The sequence below is a fragment of the Thunnus maccoyii genome, chromosome 8, assembly GCF_910596095.1.
Source record: "Thunnus maccoyii chromosome 8, fThuMac1.1, whole genome shotgun sequence".
Classification (NCBI taxonomy): Eukaryota; Metazoa; Chordata; class Actinopteri; order Scombriformes; family Scombridae; genus Thunnus; species Thunnus maccoyii.
The window spans coordinates 7,145,053-7,160,200 of record NC_056540.1 but is presented as its reverse complement, the minus strand read 5'-3'; positions in this window follow the sequence as shown (position 1 = coordinate 7,160,200).

Below are 15,148 nucleotides of genomic sequence, written 5' to 3'. Positions count from 1 at the left end.
GTCTCTGTTGCACAGCTTGCCTGATAAACACCCCATTCTTTGCTCAAGACATCTAGCCAGGGTATTCAAAACAACCCCTGGTTAATTGCATGGTCATGTCTCATGTTTTTTTGTTCTAGTGCAACTGTTTTAAAGATGTTTAACTCCACTGTCTGCTGTACCTCCTGTGCCTTTAGCTCCGAGGAGGCAGCCGTGGATTTCAGTGCCCGAATCTGTCAACTGAATGATGCATCTGCTTTGTAAAGTGTCATACTTCTACCTTGCAGGGAGAGGTAGAACCATGAAACATGACCCTTTCTAAAGAGCTTCGGTTTGGGTCCACAGATGCTTCTGAAAAGTGCATAGGTCAGGGTACTGTTGCCAGACAGTTTTCACAGTTCTGTAGTTGGAAGCTACCCATCTTGTGCTCAAAATTCACCCTATGTTTTGACACTGCACTGAAAGTGTTTCACTACATGCAGTCAACTCTCTTTGGTTTTTAGCACGTGTACGATAGAGGCTGTACAGTTTATCAAAGAAAGACCGAAATTGGTTGAGACCTGCAGCCTCCTCAACAGCATCACCTACACTCAGCTCTAAGAGGTAGTCATACAGTGCCAGATGAAAATGCCGGCAAACTGGTCGACCACTCTGGTCGCCACATCTGACTTTCTTCCAAGCATGACTGAGGCACCATTACATGCAAAACAAACAAGCCGCCCCTTTAAAATGTCTTCTGTAGAGCCATTGTGAGACAGGTTACTGAGCAACATTGTATGAATTACCTCTGCAGTGGTGGTAGGGAGCTCTACAATATCCAAAAAGAATGTCAGTGGCTCTTCGTTGTTGTCTACACATGCTCTGACATAGATTATTAGTACTGATTTTTTGCTGTTGCTGGTTAACTCATGAACCGGAATGGGAATCTTTGAATTGCTTTCTCGAACACTTGCAAATACATAATTCTCTTGCTATGTGCTGGCTAATATTTGCACAAGATTTTTCTGAATGTAAAGTCATTCCCATGTCCAATCCAATCAGGATTTGGATGTTCAGTGGTTCTAAACACCCTGTCAGTGGCCAGAAACTGATCCCTCATCATCTCAGCAGTCAGGGTTTCCATTGTTTTCTCAGCTGCCTTGTGAATGTCTGAGGTTCTGTGGCAATGTATTTTCTTACTGAGAGACTGTTGTTGTGCACTTTTTGTTATTCCTGACGTAACCATCTTTACCTTGATCCACTGCTCTGCAACATGCTTGTGTTTTCCACCAATCTTTGGTCCAGCCGCTTGTTGCAAGTTGAAGTGCTTTACCTTGATATACAAGCTATGGATAAAGCTCCTTCTTCTCCTTTGCTTGCTGGCATGCCAGCATTCTGGCATATCATCATTTGTTCTTTCTTCCTGATCATTTTCAGAATCCAAACTGCCTGAACTTCCTGATTCATCATCTGTTTCTGGCCTTGCTGCTGTTGAACTACCTGCTTTCTCTCCTCCACCTTGTTGCCCAGCTCCTGCTACTATCTGACTGTTCATTCTCTACAAAAGTAATGACATAAACTTCAGTGAAACTACTCCTATGTGAACAATACCAGTGAATTTTGTGTTTACATGCTTAGTTTTCAACTCAAAGATGAGCTTAACAAACGTGTGTCCTCTCTGACTGCTCCTACCAGTAGTGTAGGCAGAAATCACAGTGTGGGCCCAAATTCAGATACAGTCTCTTTGTGGGGTATTAGTAGTGTTAATCTTGAGAAACATGCACTGTAATACTTTCGAATAACCTTTTATTATTGGAATAACTGAAACAAGGAAATGGTTCATCATCAGACAGTTTATCTTCTGAAACCTCTTCAGTTAATTCAGACGTGCAGTTTCTGCTATACCTCTGCCTTGGTTTTTGTTTTATTTTTACATGTGTAATCAGCAGCTGACTTGTAATTTGCAGCTACTGGCAACCAGCCCTGTTTTGGCATGCTAAGTTAACAGTGAAGTAATTAATGCAAACATTATGACACATCATGGAAATGCATGTACAGTGGTAATCATATTAGTGGTGATCAAAAGCACCATATCCTATCTCACATTGCTGTATTAGTATAGATTGAGCTGTTGTTACACTTATTAATATTATAATTTGATCTTTCAGATTTTAAATTGAATCTGTATGTTTTCCAAACAAAACAGTTGCATGTTACATCTTTATTTTGGCATCAGGTGGCTGAATTTGTGCCCCTGCTTAGATCACTGGTGGGGTAAATATATAAACTTTGGCCTTAGGATGGTTACCTAAATGAATATGGTTTGTGTTTTGTATAATAGCCAAATTAGAATATCTCCGACTCAGCTTGTAAGGCTCAGCTTTATGTCAGACTTGCATCATCTTTCAACAGTTCACTCTAAACTCATTTAGTGATCAGTTTCACATGCAGAAGGTCCATGAACCTTAAAGGTGCTCTTGGGAGCTGCAAAACCTAATCACAGAAAAAAGATGTACTTCCGGCACTCATAGGCAAAACACAGGAAAAAAAGTATATTATAATCCTTTATTCAGTCAGGAATAATGATGTAAAATAATGTGGTTTCAACCACACATGGTTGGAAATAACAAAAAATTATTGACTACACCTGGATCTCTGTATAGACAACACCAGAGGTGCACATCATTCCATCACATAATGAAATGAGCAATAAATGAATAGAAAACAGCTATCATATCAGGCATTATGATGCAGTTCCAGTGGGTAAAAATATGAATATTACACAAAAGTATTGGACCAACGGACCAGTCAGATGACAGTGCCATCTCTAGAGCTATGCTTCTAACTAAAATGTGTTTACCTCTACTAAACACTCTATACTGTACAGATGGGAAAAGCAGAAACAGTGGGTGCTTTCAAATAAACCTCCACATCTGAACCTTTACAGTATATAGCTTATTCATTAGAAATATGATAAGTGACTCTACTATGGCCACCCTAAGCGATTAGACACAGAGTAATCGTTTGCTGCTATCCTTACAGCCACAGCCATTACACAGAATGGATTTCCTTATCCTCACTGAGTGGATAAGGACAGAAAATAATTTATTCATTTGATTCACCATTGCCTATTAGCACCACTAGGAGTGTGTGCACTTGTGTGTGTGTGTGTGTGTGTGCAGCCCACAGTGTGTGCAGCATCTGGAACTCTCCTCTTACTCCTGTGAGCTTGCATGTCATAGAATATTAGTGATGCATTTCAGGTTTGAATGAATTTATTCTTCAAGTGTTTTAGACCATATTAATACTGAATCACAAAGCAATTTCAAACATAGCAAACTTAGAACACTAAGACCTACTATTGACCTCTGTAAAAGCCTATTTAAAACATTTTAAATGAGGTCTCATCATGAAACACCCTTGTGTTAATATCTCTAACTGTTGAACAAAATGTTGATGCACTAAGGCTATGAATTAAAAATTACACATCATGCTTGAATATGCAGCATGCAGAGAATGTAGTTCAAAAATGGGAATTTTAAAATCCAGAGATGAAAGAATATCTGAGGCCACCTGGAAATAGATCAAAATCCTGGGGAAAAATTGAGCTTGTAACACAAAATGAGAGTGGACACATGACTTTATGAAATGGAGAAAAAAATGGTTTGTGTAGCCTAACAAGTACAATACAGCAAGAACATGCCGCCTCTTCAAATTGGGGATTACACCTTGACCATCAATGCAAAATTTGGAACTGCAACTGTTACCTTTTACCCCTGTCTAGCTTAAAATTAAAGGTGCAGTGTGTAGAATTTAGTGGCATCTAGTGGATGAGACTTGGCAGAAATGGAATATAATATTCATAAGTATGTTTTAATTAGTGTATAAGCAGCTGAAAATAAGAATCACTGTGTTTTCTTTATCTTAGAATGAACCCTTTGTATCTACACAGAGAGTGGGTTCTCTTCCATGGAGCCTGCCATGTTACATTGCCATGTTTCTACAGTAGTCCAGAATGGGCAAAGCAAACACTGGCTCAAGACCTTTCACGTTTTTCGCGAGTTTCTTGGCCATCGTAGGTTCTCCTACACACTTGGAAGAGGAGGGGGAGGGGAGGGGGTTTCAGCTAGTTGCAATCTGCAAGTTCACCGCTAGATGCCACTAAAACCCACACACTGGTCCTTTAAGGCAATTTTGTGAAATTAGCAATTTCAGGTTGAGAGTAATGAAAATGTGTTCATAAAATGTACCTCAGGGATAATGTGTTTTTGCTGTGTATTCTGTGTTTTTTTAAAAGTAGGCCAGATCATGATGAAAAATCTGAGGGTACATGAGTGGTTGAAGCAGATTTTAGATTTCATTTAGGCAAAAAAAAACATCCATGTCATTTCATGTAACACTTACCATTTCTGCCTCAGTGGTAAGATAATTCCACTTTCTTTAATATAAAGCAACTTGTTTCAGATTTTCTTTAAACATCTTGTTTTTACAAGTAACTTTTCACTTTAATATTTTAAATTAACGTTGTTTAAAAGCTGCATTAGTTGATTATTTTGGCCACTTGGGGCAGTGCAAAAAGCTGTAAACACAACACTGACATTATCACCTCATAAAGTTGATATGGTGAATGTGTTAGCAAGCAGTTGCCTATTTACACATCTAGCAGACTGTCTCTTTAGCTGTTAAATGCTCCACTATGTTCACCAGCTAGCTGCTAACTTTGTCTGTCTGCTGTTTTGGTACTGGGCAGGGGGTATACAGTTTATCGGAGTTTTTTCCCTGAAAGCAGCTGCCTGCTCCTGCTGGAAACTAGGTTGATGAGAGCTGTAAGACTCAACCTAAACAGTAAAGTCATGGATGTAAAACCAAAACAGTAAGCTGTAAGGCGCTGAAATGCTCTGTAGAGCTGAGAGGAAGTACAGAGTTGCTTAATAATTCTCTGTTGGTGTGTCACAATGAGACACATTACACAGTCATTTGAACCATTGTTAATTAAAAATGTGATAATGCAACTTTAAACTGAGTATTCAACTAATTTTATTTTATTTCACCGGGATGATCCACTGAGTATTAATACTGTTTTCCAGGGAGTCCTGAGTATATCAAAAAGAGAGACAAATCTTTTTCACAGCAGGCATCTTGTCATAGCAGGAAAAGCACGGGGGTTACCAATAATATTAACAGTGGCCCTGTTCTATTTAACTGCCCCAGTAAGCCATGACAGTGTAACTGGAATTCAGCTATCATTAGTTTTATTATTTACACCTGTGACCTGTGTTCTTAAGTTGACATGTCAAAATGTCGTCTGTAAAAAGCTCTATAAAACAGTAGTTCCAGGAGATGTGGATCCCACCTCTGAAAAGCCTTCTCTTAAGACCTTTGCAGAGTAGGACACTAAACTACAAAAAAGGATAATTTTACTGTGTAGTCTAATAAGATCAAAACTGCACTCATATTTTACTGCACAGCAGGCCCTCTCTTCTTGCACCTCTAACATTTGATAAGCCATCATCACTATATACCGCATGAGGTACAATGAAAATGCATTAGTGGTTAAATGATTTAACTTGTTTAAATTGTGCTACAGTCCTTACTCTAATCTTGTAATGGTACTTAAACACAGAACTATAGGAAAGTAACTTTTTAATTTGACTTACCACACAGCAACACATACTGGATCAGGGATGGTTTTGGTTTTAATTTAACTGCAGTATCATGCAGTACTGACGTTATGTTTATCTGTAAACTGATGTTGTATAAGCAATATAGAGTTTGTACCAAAGGTGATGTCTGCTCAGATATTTTCAGGATGTCTCATGTCAGTAAGACAACAACTCTGAGACAACAACATGTACAAATGTTGCCTATCAGCAACATCTTGTCCAAAAGTGTTGCACATCACTGCCTTCAAAAAGAGAAGCAAAACAGTGCCTGTAGTACAGCCTGGCCCAAAGCATTTCACCAGCGGGTTGAATTAGTTGGGTGTATGTGTGTGTGTGTGTGTGTGTTTGTTGTCTCCCTTCTTTCTGTCAGAGGAGCTGCAGATCATGTGAGGAGTTGAGAGACAGAACACACATCCTTCTCTTCCTCCCTCATCTGATCTCATCTGATCTCATCTGGTCTCGCTTGCTCTCTCTGTGTTACAGACACACACACGCCTGAACTCAGGTGTGATTAATCATTCAGTGTTGCTGCCGCAATCGCACCAGTGGGCAGATGAACGATGAACGTCACTGTGTATGTGTGTGTTTGTGCATGTGTGTGTGTGTGTGAGGGAGACATAGAGTAAGGGGATATGACAGCTCTGTGAGAGGAGCCTTTGCCTCTAAGGCCAGATTTATTTTATTCAGAAGCATGTTAGCTGACTGGTTTGTAGCCTGCAGTCTGAATCAATATGAGACGAGATGTGCATGCAAACACACACACACACACAAACAAAATAGAAAAGCCCAATATATAATATTGATGACTCTCATTTCCTCACAGTGAATGGATTGTACAATGCAGCAGTGGTAAAGTAGGCTACAGTGTGTAAACTAATCTATTTACATTTATGTACAGCATGTGCACGTATGCATCTGTGCTCACTTTGTGTGTGAATGTGTGTGTGTGTGTGTGTGTGTGTGTGTGTCTTTTTTGTGTGTACACTTTAAGAAATGAAACTTGGATGTTGTTTGCATTACATAGTTGTTATATGGTGAAACTACTAAAAGATTGCAGTTTTGACCATCAAAACAAGGTGTGCTGATTTAAAGCTACCTATCAGGTTATTTAAAATGTACTGCAGGCGTTGGACTGAGTAAAGAGTGTCCCAACGTGCTTTCCGTACTTCTCAGCATATGGGGAGACACTAAATGCCCTTGCTGGGCCTGCATCCCCAGAATGCCTTGTGGTCCAATGAATGCTTACAATCTTACAATTTCATTTAGCAGATCCTTTTATCCAAAGCGACATACATCTGAGAGCTGATACAACACAAGCAGGGATCTAGTCAGGAGAGAACAACATGAGTAAGTGCTATAAAGCTAAGTTTGAGTCCGATAGGATGTAGATGCCAACAGGGAGTGCACAGAGGCAATGCATAGAGTGCATAGATTGAATGCTGGGTCAGGATTGGTCGGGAGAGATGCCAAACATGACATAACAGCAAATCTGACAAAGGGGGAACAGAGAAACACCATGAAAATCTTTAGGGATGAGTTTATATTTTCTGCTGGGCCTGTACAGTATACTTACATGTTTCACAGTATTAATTTAACCTCATGCTAACATCATGCTATCAAATACACAGGATGCAAACACTGTGCTAACAGCCTTACATTGTAAGCATGTTTGGGTGACAAAGCTGCAGCTGTTTTTTAACAGATGTGTGGAAATAAACCAAAGGTAACAGTTACATTTATGAAACTAACCAGTTAATCTTCAAGTTTTCTGTTGTTACAGTCAAAGGCATTGCCTGGCCTGGGCATCCGGGGCTGTAGCCCCAAATAATTCTCTAATTTGAGCAGTTTGTCACTAAAGAAGACAGCAGTATTATAATTTTGTACCTTAAGTGAACAGAACGGAGGCAAAACCAATCAGAGAAGTTTTACAGGAAAATACATGGAAATACTTGTGTGTTATTGGCTGACAGGTCTCTCTGTCCGGGCTGTGCCTGCTCATTTAAACTTGCCCACTGAGTCGCTGATGGCGGCCCCGCCCTTACATATAAACCTATTTGTGATTGATGTGATTTTTGACCTGTGACCATGTCTGACAGCCTGTCAGTGATGCTCAAGTGCTCATTGTGATGTGAGTGACACAGCCGACACTGCTGTGTCACGCAGCGTCATGCAAAGCCAAAATGGACACCAGGATGGAATTGGTTTTCCAAGAAAAATACCAGCACAACAGGAGCAGGAGTGAGAGCAGGTAAGTTAAGACTTAAGAGTGGGAGCAAGGCAGCTGGCGCATTCTTGGCTGATGAGTTCAACAGCGGAGAACTTGCTGGGAGAAATTTGGGATTTCTCTCTAAAAGGGGAACTGGGGGTTGCCTTTAAGTGAGATTTTCAGCGAAATTATGTGTGTGTTGTTTGGTGTATTTTATAAGACAAAGTGAGCATGCATGTTTGTGTTTTATTTGCCATGCGCAGCCTTCAGACTACAAGCAGCTGTTAACATTAGCCGCCAACTAACGACACAGATGTGCTGCTAGGGAAAAAAGTAATTGTTATGAGCAGGTTTTGACAGGCACCTTGTTTCTGGGTGAATTGTTCTGTCCACTGTCTTAGAGAATATATCATTTCACTTTCAAGTAGCTTTAATGTTAGCTGGCAGCTAATTTAGTTCATCCTACTTCATGGCGCTGACTATTTACTGGCATTTACCAAACCCTTGGCGCTTTAGATGACAATTTAAACATTTAAAATGTTTTCTGCCTTGCGCAAAGTGGATAGTCATACAAATAAACCAGTACAGTTGTCTACAGCACACAATTGAAATAACCCAGTGAGCAACAGAAAGTGAAATATTGTGGTTGCTCATGTCCCCTCAGGGGCTCAGCAACGACCTCTTGAGTCTTGAGATGATATGTATACAGTTATACAGGATTTGTAGTAAATGGGTTGAAACTGTTTGTTGTTAACTATGGCTAATAATATGAAATATATAAAATTCTGGGCCATGCTCTGCACACAGTATCTTTTCCTGCTTTTCTGGCCTTTGCCAATCACATACCTGTTATTTACATGTGTATTTGCATTGTATACATTGAAAATGACTAATATAAAATAAAATAAAATAAACTAGACTAGACTAGACTAGACTAAACTAAACTAAACTAAACTGAACTAAAGTAAACGGGAACAGGAGCGACAAAATAATTGATCATTATTTTTTGTGTCTACTGATACAATTATCACAGATGAGCCAGGCAGGATAGAGGAGGAAGGGAGAAGAGGAGATACAGAAGGAAAGGAGACAGAAGAGGGAGATAAAATAGACAGTAAAGATGAGGGAGACCAGAACAGAAGGCTGCAAATATCCCAAGAGGCAACAGGAAACATCCCAACTGAACTGATTTAGGGACTGCAGATACAAGGCCTGGGCAAGTAAAACATCACTGCATGTTTGGCTTGCAAATTCCAACCAAGTTGGTTTGACACATTTGAGTGGCTGGAATACTCTATAACTACCAATGCAGCATTCTGCTTCATGTGCAGATTACATGGCAAACGAAAACAGGCAAGGGATCAAAAGGATACACTTACCACCACAGGTTACACAAACTGGAAGACAGCATTAGATTCTTTTAGGGAGCATGAAAAATCCAACATGCACAAGGCCTCAGTGAAGTGTTTGAAGAGCTTTAAAGCCACACAGGTCCGGTGGGACATCACAGAGCAGCTAAAAGCTGCAAACATCAGTGAGATTGTGGATCGTACCTAGTATCTCAGATGTATAGGAGCAGTAATAGCCTTTCTTGGGAAGCAGGGGATTGCTTTTCAAGGTCACAATGAAGCACCAGACAGTGACAATCAAGGGAATTTCATGGAGTGCATACAGCTTCTTGAGAAGTTTGATCCTTTCCTGCAAACATACAAACAACATACAAACCACTTTCATATGTAACCTACCTCTCACCATCATACCAAAATAAGATGATTCAAAGCACCTCTGATGTTATAACTTCAAGGATCATCTCTGAGATTAAAGAGGCAAAAATGTACCTGATAATGGTGGATGAAGCAAGGGATCATCATTCAGCGCAGTTTGCATTGTGTGCGATGCATTAGTCCACAGGGCTTGCTGAAAGAGAGATTCCTTGGATTTCCCCAGCTTGAGGCATTTGATGCTAGCTCCATCACTGACACCATGGAGAAGGAACTTGAGAAACATGGAATAAGACACTTTACATGGTGCTTCTGTCATAACTGGATCAGTGAAAGGTGTACAAGCTTGATTCAGACAAAAGCATCTAGAGGCACTATATATCCACTGCTATGCCCATGAACTTAGTCTTGCTCCACTTGCAAAGCCATCCCAGAGGCATGCGACTTCTTTGAGTTCCTGGAATGTCTCTACTCTTTCTTTTCCACATCTCTTGTCCACCATCATAAATTACAAGCCTTTAAGAGGCAACTAAGGGTAGGGGACAGAGAACTTATCAAGCTGTCAAAGACATGCTGGGCGTGCCAGATGAGTCTGGGAATGCCACTCTACAATACCTCCCTCCTTTGATCCAGACCTTAGGGAGCATTTCAGCACCTCTAGCTAAGGGACTGGAAAGCAAGCTTTGCAGATTCAGTACCACCTACATGCTTGTCATGTTTGAGACACTGCTCTCAGTTACTCAGGGCCTGCACAAAGACCTACAGAAAGAAACAGTTGATTTCAACAATAAGATACAAAATGGCAGTTCAGAGAAAGCACATGAAGTGTATGAGAAGACCAAGGCCCTATGTGAAGATCTTGATATTCATGCTACTGGGACATAGGAAGAAGCAGAAAAAAACATGGAGGACTATGTAGTCGAGACATCTTGTGGCACAAGGTCAGACCTCACTACTGAAGAGAATCTATCAGTTCTTGATAGAATGATGGAGGAGCTTGAGAAGAGTTTTTCCTGGAGTCGAGGAAAAAATCTTGATGGGCATACAGGCATGTCACCTTGCCTCAGACTAGTTCCTGAATGAAGAGGCACTCAAACATCTTGCTGAACATTACAGCATCCACTTACAGCCTAAAGAGATTAGTGTCTCAAAATATATGGAAAAATAAAAGACATAGTACACAGCATTCAAAGAGTCTTTTTCCCCTTTGGATGGTGTTACTTTTGATGGTTTGGATGTTCCCCTCCCTTAAGGCTATCTTTCAAGCTTCTTTGACCACCCCAGTCTACTACTACCAGCTGCAGTTGTGAGTGGTCTTTCAGTGCCCTGCGCCGACTGCACACATGACTGATGAATACAATGGGCCCGCAGCGAAGGTTTGTTCATCTCTACAGAATCCCAGCACTGAAAATTGTCAGGAATGTGTCCTAAAAGGGCTTTGCTGCAACATAAATGAAAAGCCTGACACCCTCATAAAGGAGTACTTAGTAAGTTGAATCATAGAGTATGAACCATAGCCTAGCCAAACATTTTTGATGACAATCATGACCACATAGATACATACAAAATGGGACATTTACAATGTGAAAATTAATGTGTTTGTTTTTTTCTGGTTGACAATCTATGTAATCACACACATATCATTTTTTTCTAAAGTAGCTCAAACATCATTGTGTAGCTACCATGCTCACACTCACAAGGAGGTGTGCTCTACTGTACACTAAGTCTGGAATAACTGTAGGTGTGCTGAAATGTCAGCTTGTGGAATTAGGTCTGTGCTGCTGTCAAAGTACTCCTGCCTCTTTGCAAATGTTTATTCTTGTTGGCTGCCTACAGCTCAAACATGTCTTTAGAATTTCTGTACTACTATTTCTTACTGATATATCATCTGGACACTTTTTCAGGCTTGGTCTAGTAAGACTTGTCATTTCTTGTGTCCATTGTATTTGTGGGTTGTGCTCAATTGATTTGGCCAATGCTCATGGTGCAAATGCAATCTGTCATGTTCTAGAGATGAAACAATAGGTTGATTCATTGGATTAGTCAATTGAACAAAGTTATTGGCAACTATTTTGATAGTATTGTTTATAAGTCATATGCAAGCAGAAATACCAAACGTTACTTCTTTACAGCTTCCAAAATGTGAAAATTTGCTCCTTTTCTGTGTTGATATCATTGTAAAGTCAACATCTTTGGGTTTTGGTCTGTTGTCTTCAAATTTCGTTTTGTCCAAATGTCTCATTGGGCTTTGAGAAAGTCTTATGGCCACTTTTACTATAGTCTGACAATTTATAGACATTTGAGAAATCAATTAGAGTAATTCATATTAAAAATGACAGCTGCACTCCTAGTTCTTATAAACAGATTCTAATTAATACTTTGTTGTTCTTCCATTTTGAGGATATGAATCGTCCTGGTGCAAGGAGAGAAATGGAGGAAATGGTCTTTAGAATCTATGTAATTAGACACAATGGAGCAGAGCCGATGGATCTCGAGTATGATGGCGTCATAATTCAGAAAGTGGAGGTAGTGAACGATCTTAGAGATGTGGCAAATGGGTGTGCCGTCCTGCATGGCCTGATCAACAGCCTAAACTTGAGCTACTCCAAGGATCTGTAATACAAATATGAATTTCTTCAGAATGTTGTTCTCCATCTTGTTGGTGGAGTTGGATAGCAACATCAAAAACAGACTACATGAATAATCTCACCAGCAATCGATGAGGCTGTTAACCTTGAGTTAAGTCCAGTGTTAATAGTTCAATATAGTTCACAATTGTGAACTAAGTATCTTTGGACTCTTTGTTGGACCAAAAAAGCAATTTCAACAGTTGAGACATTTGTTTGCAGTTTCTCAGTTTTGAGCATTTGCTGATGTTATGTCAAATCAAAGTGAACATCTTCAGATTTCAGACTGCTTTCTAGATGAAAGAAGATGTCTAAAGACAGAATATTGATGCCTGTTTTTATATCACTGCAAACTGAGCATTTTGGACTGCTGGCTCAACAAAAGAGATATCAGAGGACAGAATGGTGTTTCTCATTTGTTAATATTTGCTGATATTTCTGTTATGTCTCTGCAGACAGAACATTAAGCGGTTCTGACCATTTAAATCAATCTCAACCCTAACTGCTTAAAATCTGCAGTTTCTAATTTGGAAGTTTTTGCTGATATTTCTGTTATGTCACTGTAAACTGAGCATTTTTGCATTTTGGGCTGCTGGTTTAGATAAAATATCTTTAAACACAAAATACTGATCTTTTTGATTGTTGATTTTTTGATTGTTTTTATTATTTATGAATTCCTTTGTATATTTTTATCTATTTTAAGTAACACATGACATCAGGGGTCAAATGGTACAAAATGATAAATCTTTGCAATCTGCATTTGCTTCCATAATGTATTATGGCAGATATATTGATGTCATTTTTGTGAAGCACATTCCACAGTCAAGTTAAGCACAATTACTCACTCACCTTGATGAAGCATGTAGTGTTCAGGCATGTTTAATACAGTCAGCACAATCCTACATTAACTCAGCTGTTTTAGGTAAATTCAACATAACTGTGTTTAGTAAATCAAACCTAAATGTCTTAAGTAAATGCAACATTAGTGAGTTAAGTTAATTCTACATAACTGAATGATGTAGCATTTAATTAATTAATCTTTTTCTAATTTATTCAACTTATGTGGGGCTGGTTGACATAACTAAATTAAATAAATGTAACATTTTCCTTCTTAGAGTGCACAGTGTAAAGAAAGCTGTGTTTCTCCAGTGTTTTCTGTCTGTACATCCTCAGACAGAGGCAAAAAGACAACAAATGACAATAAACAATAAATGGTCATGGTCATGAATGAAAAAATTAAATATAAATTTTTCAGTTATATATTTGCATGTATGCTATGAGTTATTTTGATCCTTAAATTTTGCTAAATTTGATCTTACTTGAACTTTTATAAAATAAATAAACTTTTTCAGCCATATAAAAGAAAAATGCGTAGAAGTAACATTATAACATATTTGATCCTTTCCTCCTGGTAAGTATTCTGGTTCATCATGGGGAAGGTTGAGGTTTGATTCCCCTACAGAGTAGAGATCATTGTTTTGATGCAATTTCCCCACATGGATCATTAAAGTTTCATTTCACCTCACATCACATACCGAAAGTTTGGATGGTAAAACACATTCTGGACTGTGACTCTCTCTGTGACAGTCTCAGGCTCTCCTGTGGGCATGTCCTGACAGGGGAGACGTCAAAGGTGTATTTATGGGCTGACAGCCAACTGGTGAGGTTTGAGCTTGTGCTTCAATGTCTTTTCATCCTCTAAGAAAGTGAAACACATGAGTGGTTACAGAGCATTTCACTTAATGTCACAGCTAGAACACTCAGGTCTAATATTACTTGTGTCCCTACCAGGAAGTTTGCAGCAGAAAGGGTCACACGTAGAGGTTACCGCTCATGTTTAGCTGACCAAGTAAACTTTATTTTTGCATGGCTTCCACCTGCAGTAGCAACAGCTCAAGTCTGTGTGAGCCATGGGTTTTCAGATACTTTTTAACTAAACTTCGGCTAAAATCACAATGGGGTCATAGCAACTGCAAAAAGGGGGAATATAAAAAACAACCAAAATAACAAATAGTACCCACTGACGATACAGTGTATGCTCATAAAATGGATAAAAATGACAATGAAAATCCAACAAACAATACCTTCAAAAGGAGGTACAAATGGAAATATTTTAAGTAATACATAAAGAAAATAATCCAAACACAAAGCAGATAAAACTCTTATCTGCGTTACAGAGTTTCTCAAATTTAAATGAGCCTCTCTGTGAGAAACACAATATTATTTGTTGCTAATAAAGTCATAAGTTTAAAGTGGTAACAATGGGAAAGTCAATACTGAAGGAAAGGCAATTATACATCTATCAGTCAACATAAAAAAAAACTACATAGAAGAATAAACACAAAAATGATTTAATGTTATTTGCTCTGTTTATGTTGGTGATAGAATCATAGCCTGGCACAATGAATTTCCTCTCTGAGTAATAAGAGGAGTTGCATATTAGGGTTTTCAATATTATATTTAATCTTAGAGTAAGGGAAATAACTTTTACTATCCTCATGATATGTGTGGTGAAGCAGGGAGTGCAGCAGTGTCTCCAGCTCTCCTGCACAGCAGAGTGAACACAGCCTGCTGGTGTCTGCCTGTTTCTACAGGCAGACCTTTAAGGACCTCCATGATTGGCAACTCATCTGCCATCATTCCATTGCCATCTATTTAGTGACAAATTTGTATCTAGCATATTATGGGATTTGCTAACTTCTTTCCAATATTTTTGTTTTTCTGTGGTTATAATGTGTTTGGTACAGATGAACTGAGGATTGTCTGTGCCAGTGTGGTGCAGCTAGTTACAGAGACGGCACTTTCAGCATTTTCTTTCATTCTCTGTCCATCACATTCTTATATGCTTGTTTTCTGCTTGGTCCCTGTACTGTGTTAATCCACAGGTGTACATGTGTGTAACGACCAAGCAATTGTGGGACAGAGTCAGATCTGACTAAGCACAGGTGTAAGTAATTAGTCTTTCTCTTATCC